Here is an 8,787-nt window from a genome sequence, read left to right on the forward strand (position 1 = left end):
TCCTGATTGGGGGCCGGTCCCCCCAACAGGGACTTTCCCCTGCAGGGCCGTGCACACAGAGCGGGACCTGCCGCCGTGGCCTAAAAACACCACAAAACCCCTAATTCGGGGCCTGCAAGGGGTGGGGAAAAAGAAAACCCGCAATTTGGGGGGGAAAAATACCCAACTTGGAGCTCCCGGGAAAGCCAAATCCACCAGGATTTGGGCAGCCGGAAAGCAAAAAAACCCCCATTTTCATGCACAAAACGAAAAAGCAAAAATCACCAAGTTTTGTTGTGAAAAAGCGTTGAAAAACCTCCAAGTGGAATATTTTGGAAAAGGAAAAAACCCCAGCTTTGATATTATAAAAAAGCAAAAAAAACCCCGATTTGGGGAAGCTTTGGGGTGAAACACCAGCCATTTGAGGGGCCCGGACCCCTGGGGTGCTGCCTGCCCCGCCAACCTGCCCGTTGCCCCCCGCCCAAACTCTGACACCCCCCTCCCGCTCCCCCGCCCCCCACTCCCACCCCGCTCTCCCTCCTCCTGCGTTTTGGGTTTGTGCTGAGAACGGCGTCGGTGACGCGGGGCTGCGTGAGTTCCCGCTGCGCAGCGCTTGCACGGCGCCGGGGGCTGTGCTGCTCCTCGCCCCGCCCTGCCGGCGAGCGGGCTGGGGGTGCGCGAGGGCCTGGGAGGGGGCACCGCTGGGAGAGCTGACCCCGGCGGACCCAGGGGGTGTTCCAGGCCCTATGACGTCAGGAAATAAAACTCGGGGGGGAGGTCGGCGGGGGGGCCGCTGCTGGGCTGCGGCTGGCTGGGCGGGCATCGGGCGGTTGGCGGCGAGCCCTTGCTTTCGTTTGTACCGCTTGTCTGTCTGGGGTTTTTCTCTCTGTTGTTTGGGGTTTTTTTTTTTTCCCCCCTTTCCCTCACGAGTGGAGTGTTTTCACTTTTGCCCTTCCAATTCTCTCCCCCCTCCCGCTGAGGGGGCAGCGAGGGAGCGGTTGTGTGGTGCTGAGTTGCCGGCTGGGATTCAACCCCGGCACAAGGTGAGTGGCAAGCCCTGCCTGGCTAAACGCTTTAGGCTCCCCGCGTTATTCCTGCCATCTGGCGAGGCCCTCCTTGTTCTTTCCTGCTGCTTTCAAGTGCCTTGTGCTCCAGCAGCAGGCTGGGAAGGAGGGTTGTGGCAGGAGCGGCGGCCCCCCGTGACTCCTTCTCGGGCTGTGAGCTTCGCCCCGCGTGTGGGCTGCCGAGGATCGTGGGCTCTGCAGGGGCCACAGGCAGCCCGCAGAGCTTGAGGCCGAGCCGTTCCTTTCCCCCTGTGAGCATCTGGGGAGGGGGACTGGGGGGGCTGCGGACCCCCGAGGGGGCCGAGGAGTGGGGCTGTGCATCCCGGGGGGGCCGGGGAGTGGGGCCGGGGGGGGCTGCGAGCCCTAGGGGGTCGGGGAGAGGGGCTGGAGGACTTCCGGACCATAGAGACCAGACCAGTCCAGACCAGAGAGTATAGCTGGAGGACTCCCGGACCATAGAGATGGCGGACTCCCAGACCAGAGAGTATGCCTGGAGGACTTCCGGACCATAGAGACGGAGGTTAGATGCATAGAATGTACCCGGGGGACTGCCGCACCATAGAGGAAAATGTCCGGCCTAGAGAGTACAGCTGGAGGACTTCTGGACCATCGAGACGGTCGTCCGGAGCGGAGAGTGCACGTGGGGAACTTCCGGACCACAGAGAGCCAAGTCCGGCCTAGAGAGTACCCCTGGAGGACTGCCGGACCATAGAGAGCAAAGTCCGGCCTAGAGAGTACCCCTGGACCATAGAGAGCAAAGTCCGGCCTAGAGAGTACCCCTGGAGGACTGCCGGACCATAGAGAGCAAAGGCTGGCCTAGAGAGTACCCCTGGAGGACTGCCGGACCATAGAGACGGGAGCTGGACCAGAGAGTACCCCTGGAGGACTGCCGGACCATGGAGAGCAAAGTCCGGCCTAGAGAGTACCCCTGGAGGACTGCCGGACCATAGAGAGCAAAGTCCGGCCTAGAGAGTACCCCTGGAGGACTGCCGGACCATAGAGAGCAAAGTCCGGCCTAGAGAGTACCCCTGGAGGACTGCCGGACCATAGAGACGGGAGCTGGACCAGAGAGAACCCCTGGAGGACTGCCGGACCATAGAGAGCAAAGTCCGGCCTAGAGAGTACCCCTGGAGGACTCCCGGACCATCGAGATCAAGGTCCCCCAAGAGCTGGGGAGTGGGGCTGTGGGTCCTGGCGGGACTTGAGAGTGGGGCTCCCAGGGGGCTGGAAAATGGTGTGGTCGGGTGCTGTGAGCTCCGGGGGTCCTGGGGCTGAGAAGTGCTTGCAAACGCTGGGGAGGGGCTGCGAGCCCTGCGCATGCGCGGTCCCCGGGCGCCGTGCGCATGCGCGGTCCCCGGGCGCCGTGCGCATGCGCGGTCCCCGGGCGCCGTGCGCATGCGCGGTCCCCGGGCGCCGTGCGCATGCGCGGTCCCCGGGCGCCGTGCGCATGCGCGGTCCCCGGGCGCCGTGCGCATGCGCGGTCCCCGGGCGCCGTGCGCATGCGCGGTCCCCGGGCGCCGTGCGCATGCGCGGTCCCCGGGCGCCGTGCGCATGCGCGGTCCCCGGGCGCCGTGCGCATGCGCGGTCCCCGGGCGCCGTGCGCATGCGCGGTCCCCGAGCTCCGACTACAACTCCCGGCGTGCCTCGCGCGGGCGGTCCGGTGGAGCCGCGCGCTGATTGGTTGCGGACGGCATTTCACCGGGGCGCCGTGCGCATGCGCGGTCCCGGGGCGCCGACTACAACTCCCGGCGTGCCTCGCGCGGGCGGTCCGGTGGAGCCGCGCGCTGATTGGTTGCGGACGGTATTTCAACGGGGCGCGCGGCGGGCTTTGCACCGAGGCGGCGGCGCAGCGTGAGTGTGAGGAGCCGCGGGCCCGGGGAGCCGGGCTGTGGCGGGGGGGGGGGGGGCGGTTCTGCAGGCTCCGGGGACGGGGGCTGGGGGGGCTCCAGGCGGGGGAGGGCCTGTGAGCATCTGGGGAGTGGGGAGTTGGGGGGGGGCTGCGTGCCCTAGGGGGGCCGCGCAGTGGGCCGGGGCGGGGGGGGGGGGGGGCGCTTTGTGCAAACAGATCCTCCCTGCGAGTCCCCACTGTCGCCCCGTGGGGCCGGGGACCGCCCAGCCCTCCCTGCAGGCAGACTGGGGGCTTCGCGGGCCGAGTCGAGGGAGGAGCTGCTGGAGAGAGGGCTTAGAAACGCCCTTCTGCCCCCGAAACTGCTGGAGCGTTTGAAGGGGAGGGACAGGTCCACCCCAGGGCTGTTCCAGGAGCAAAAGCTGGTCCCAGCCAGCTCGCCTCTGCTCCCCCGGCACCGGGATCGGACCTTTCAGCCCCGTTTCTGCCCGAAGCATCACGCAAGCGCTTGCCCTCCCCGGGGGCACCTTTGGGACTTGAGAAGAGGCGCAGCAGCTGGGGTTTTGGGCTCAGAAATGGGCGCTAAGTGAGCTGGTTTGGGGGCCCAAAGCAGAAGCCGGTTTGGCCGTTTGTGCGGGGGGATGGGAGGGCGTTGGGGGCTGCGGGGGAAAGCAGGGGGTGGGCAGGGTGCGTGGACCCTCTCCGGGGAGGGGTCGGGTCTGGTCCTGCTGGACCCCGAAGTGCGGGAGGCCGGCACGCACCAGGCCCAACTCAACGTCTGCGGTGGTCTCTGGGGGGAAGAGGTGGTCTCTGCTTTTCAGACCCCGTACGCCCTCTTCGAGTCCAGCTCTTGCTTGTCGACTGCTTAGAATAGTTATTAACTAATTAGTCGTACAAACTCATTAATGCTTATACAATGTCCAACTATGATATTTAATCCTAATAGCCGAGTTTTGACGGCGATTGGTTTACGACCTTGTCAAAAGCCCAGGCTGTTGTAAATAGCCGGAGCTTGTAAGGAGAAGGAGCTGAAATCAACGGTGCAGAGCGGGAGCTTCAATTAGCCAGAACCGTAGCAAGCAGGAGCTGGAACGAGACGGGGTGTCTGCTGTCTGGGGCATGCCTTAGCCAGAGGCAAAATTACCAGCAGCTGTAACGAGCGGGAGCTGCGATTCGCTGCAGTGTCTGTTTGCCGGAGCATCCGTCGGCCAGACTGCACTCCCAGCACGGCTGAAGAGCAGCCGGGCGCAGGCAGGGCTGTCCCCGGCGAGGCGCTCCGAGCGGCAGGGAGGCGAGTTGTCCTTCTGCCAGCGGGGAGTCCGGCCTCTTCCCTCGGGGATTAAATCCACGCCACGCGTGGATCCGCTCTCTTTGCGTGGAGGGTCTCTCCCGGACCCGTTCCCGAGGGCTGAAGTGAGGTGGGGGTCCCCCGGCTCTCCCCGGGGGGCAGGCGGCAGCACGAGGCGGCGGTGTCTCCCCGGTACCCGGCAAAGGGGAGCGAAACCGGCCGGCTGGAGCTCCGGGGGTGCACAGCCCGGCCCCGCACGGCAGAATCCTTCCCTGGGTTTTCACCGTTGGCTGGGTGTGACAAACAGGTTCATTTTGTGCCTCCTCTTTTCCCAGCGTCACCTTCTGCGTCACGCGAAGAAAATCCTGCGCGGTTGACGCCGCTTGCTGCTCAGGTAACGGCACGTGTGGGGCCGGGGGAGCGGGGAGAAACATTGGCGCGTTCAAGGACGCTGCAGGTGCTCCGCGTCAAACCCAGGGAAAAGGCAAATTTGTGCCGGTGCAGAAAAGCTGATGAACAGTTGCCGTGAACAGAGCGCGCGTGCCTCGTTCCTGCATCGGTCCCTGGGTAGTTACGAGCGTTTTCCTTTCAGGGAAAAGAATGAGCTTTCGCCTACGATAAATTAAGAGCTGCCTGTGACCTTCTTTAGGGTCAAGTGTTTCTCTTCTGTTTGTTCGTACTGATTTTACGGGCAGGTTGGAAATAGCCTTTTATTTTTACACGCGTAATTGTAATTTGTAGTACTACGTGGTGTCAGGAGAGTGAATTTTGGAGCACCCAGGTACTACTAGAAACGTAATGAACGAGACACGATGGAAACTGATACTTCAACTTGATTTTTACTTGATTTTTTTTTCATTAGAGTGTTGACGGCATGTTGTCCTGTGGCTCCATCCCCATTCTGTTCAGCGGAGTCTTCAATCTAGGACTTTGAAGGAAAAAAGTTGGTCCTTCCAAAACAGGGCTAGTCATTCATAGGATCGAGGCATAGACTTGGCGAGCCGCTTAAGTACGTGATCGGAATTAAAGCCAAATGCCGCTTCGCGTTGCTGCTGTTGGTCTTCGCTTTCATTAGTTTTCCCGCTGCTCCGTCATGGTTGGGAGCTCTGAATCATCCTTTTTTTCGCTCCCTAACGCATTTTTCTCCCCAAGGAGAGGCTACGTTTAAAAGCTACTTAGTTTCCTCACAAACGCATTGGTCAGTAAAATGGAGTTAGGATGCTTGGAACCACAAAAATGACACCAGTCTTACAGATCTGGACTATTTCTGAACACGTGTTCATCGCGTGCAGATGTCATCGGGATACGGATCATCTGCACTTCGTGCTCTGACGAGACGATCAGCTGAGACAGGGACGAGCTCCAAAAGGAAAGAAAGGTACAACGTCAAAGTTTTGTTTTGTTGTTGGGTTTTGTGGGTTTTTTTTGTGTTTGTGTGTTTTGGGGGTTTTTTTGTTTGTTTTTTTTTTTTTTGTTTGGTTGTTTGGTTGGTTGTTTGTTTTTCCTTAAGAGTGCGACGTTGACTGGTGGCAGCCTGCAGAGCTCTCTTGCTGCCTGACCTCTCTTTTCCTTCTCTGTCACTCCTCTTTCTAGGCAAGTGAGTTCTTGCGAAACTAAAGCTGCCAATGAGCCAAAAAAAAGGCACGGTTGTCTAAAACATGCAGAAGCTCTAGTGGCCTGTCTCAACAACCGCACCAAAGACGATGCCAAATACTTTCTCCTCCACTCAGTTGTAGCCTTCACAGAAGAGGAAGCTTTGTGCTCAACGTTGTTTGTTTTTTTTTTTTCCTTTCCTCTCAGCAGAACGTCAACTGCCGTGAAAGTACGAGACAGGTGGAAAGGATCCCTAGTGGTCTGCAAGTACAAGGTAGGCCTGTGACATGTGTCTGCGTTTTTCCTAAGGTGCTCGTAGCACGGACTTTACAGTTAACACGAGGAACGTGGCAGCTCTCCTTCTATATGATTTTTTAACGTGAAATATTTCAACGCAAATACTAAAAATAAAGGAGGTCTGTTCTGGAGCGTGGTACGCCTCTGCAAAGCTTGCTTCCCTCCGTCTGTTTTCTCTTCCTGCAAGCACGCTCTTCTGTTTCTGTGCGCTTGCTAGGAAAGGGTGCTGTGAAAATAATGTTGGACTAGAAGAGGAAAGGAACCGTTTGTAAGAGTTGGGATGTTCGGGAGAAACAGGCTTTGTTTTCACGATAAAAGCTGTATGCTTTTTCAGTCAGTCAGTTTTTAAAATGCCTTACAGGAGCACTCGAACACCTTACTGAGATGCTAGCATCTGCGCTAAAAGCAATCAAGGTCAAAGAAGAGGCGTGGACAACACGGGACAAATCGGTGTCGCTTCGGTGCGCTTTCCAGGCTTTCCCGAGAAGCGGTAGCAGCCTCGTAACTAGCGACAGAGAGTCCTGATGTGGTTTTGGTGAGTTACTGCTTCTATCGCGTCCTTTTTCCTAACCTGCAGCGCGTAATTTTGACTTTGGTTGGAAAGAGATTTTCCAGAATGGAAATCTTTCTCGTTCAAAGGAGTCGCCTTTTACGAACTTCCCCTCAGAATGGATCTGCAGAGATGACGTGCTCGGCAGTAGAAGTCATCCGCAAGGAGACTTTTCGCGCTCTCTCTGGAAAAAAAAAAAAAAGGGGTAGGTCGATTTCCTTGCACAGACCCAAGCGCGGCACGTCTTCCGATAGTCGACGTACGGCTGATCTTTGGTTCTCGGGTGTAACGGTCGAGAGATCGTAAAGACGCGTTCCTCCGCACGCTCGGGTACGGCCAACAGCGTTAGCAAACCTGCCAGTCCTTTTTGATAGCCTGATGTATTGCAGCACCGGGGATTTGATATTCCCCACCGCCTGCCCCTCCCCACCCCCCCCCCAAAAAAAAAGTAAAACCGTATGGGAGATCTCTTATCTCCCTGATTTTTCTATCGTAAACGAAACTTTAAAAAGAAAGTTAAAATTGTATAACTTCCAAACTGACTTGCGTTGTTTAAACTGCAACTGCCAAATAGCTGTAGCGTATAATTTATTAGGTGTGCTTAAGCAGTTAGGTAGTTGCTCTAAACGTTTAAAAAGAGAGGCAACTGATCGGGTTTTTTTCCCGATCTTTTGGCAGAGCGCTCTGAAGTCCTTTATTTCTGTCTCGCTTTCAGTGGCGCGTTTCCCCGGCAGTTGGGTAGCATCGGTCTCGGCGCAGCTGGCCAGGCGTCCCTCCTAGTCATGTGACGCACGCAAAACCCCTGGTCAAACGATAGCTGTGTAGTTTGGAGGTAGATAATTTAACGGTATGAATTCACAGCTACGCAATTTCAATTAACGCAAAAGGAAAATCAGATATTTTTATAGTATAAGCCTTCTCGTTGTACGTCTGTAAGCGTACGCACGCCTTTTTAGCATAAAATGAATTGCTGAGGTTTGTTCTTTCTTTTTCATTTTACTCTTCAAAGTTTTACGCTTCGCTTTCAGCTTTATCGGCCAAGCGAGCGAGATGCGCAGCAGCAGCTGCAGCAGCAGCAGCAGCAGCAGCGCCAGGGCTGGAGCTGTGGCGGCGGATGCGTGAGCGTAGATGCCGATTACGGCGCGCCCTTGTCCTGCAGCCTCACGGGGTTATCTCCCGGCAGCGGTGCTGTAAGGAAGGGACGAGGCGTTTTCCGACACCAGCGAGAGCGTTTACTTCTCTGCGAAGGACGCGTTCAGAATCGCGTCAATTAGTCCTCACGCGGATTTTAAGCGTTTGGATCGCTCGAGCTTTTAAAGGCCGCGTTGTATTTCGAGCTGACCCGTTTGCCTGGCACCCTCCTTTAGCTCGACTGCTGCCCTCTCCCTTGTCCTGACCGAATTCCTCTGCTGCCTTCGGTGCTGTTTTTTTTAACGTGCTGAAATATATCCGTTGGGATTTTTGTTTTTCAGATGCCGCGCTGTAAGCGTCCCGTGGTGCTCAGGAGAGACCCCCGGCCCGGGTTTGCCTGCCGGTCGTTGGGCGTGCTGAGGGTAAGGGGCCGGCTGCCAGCCTGCGGGACGGGGGCTGAGGGGGTGCTGCAAGCGTTTGGGGGGGCCGCCCCTCCTTTATCTTTCTAGCAGAGCCCCCCTTTTTGGCGGGGGTGCGTGCGTACATACGCCAACGGCATTATTAAAGTAACGAGCTGCCGGTTGGGGCCGTTTCCCTCATGTTGTGCCTTTTTGGGGGCTGAATAAAAAGGGGGGGGTTGGGGGCCTGGAGGGGCGATGATGTCATTTGGGGCACCCCAACATCACCGGCGGGCTGATGATGCCGTGGAGGAGCAGGTGAGTGGGGAATGGGGGGTCATGGGGGTGTCGTCCCCCCCCCCCCCCCCCAAAAAGGGGGTCACAGCCCAAAAGTGCCTGATAATTCCTGGGGGGGTTCAAAAATTTTTAAAAACTGTAAATCTATCTGTGACGCCTCGAAATAGAGAAAAATCTCTCCTTGTTCTATACATTGAAAAATAATATTCCTTTATATGTATACAAGGATTTCAAAATAGGAACCTATATCTGCCCTATTATCTAAAGGATTTTAGAGCATAAAAAAATTCGGAAGACGTATATAGGGTTTTAAAATACAAAAAGAACTCCCGTCTATATAAATT

The 8,787-nt window shown here is 57.1% G+C and overlaps 1 long non-coding RNA gene across 1 annotated transcript; it reads left to right on the forward strand.

Moving 5' to 3' along the window:
- The first annotated feature begins 4,768 nt into the window (after positions 1-4,768).
- On the forward strand, positions 4,769-8,787 carry LOC142082341 (uncharacterized). Its single transcript, XR_012673678.1, has 5 exons — positions 4,769-5,555; positions 5,981-6,044; positions 6,429-6,602; positions 6,707-6,822; positions 8,090-8,787. It is a non-coding gene; the product is annotated as an uncharacterized LOC142082341 (long non-coding RNA).

This window comes from Calonectris borealis, chromosome 4 (assembly GCF_964195595.1).
Source record: "Calonectris borealis chromosome 4, bCalBor7.hap1.2, whole genome shotgun sequence".
Lineage (NCBI taxonomy): Eukaryota > Metazoa > Chordata > Aves > Procellariiformes > Procellariidae > Calonectris > Calonectris borealis.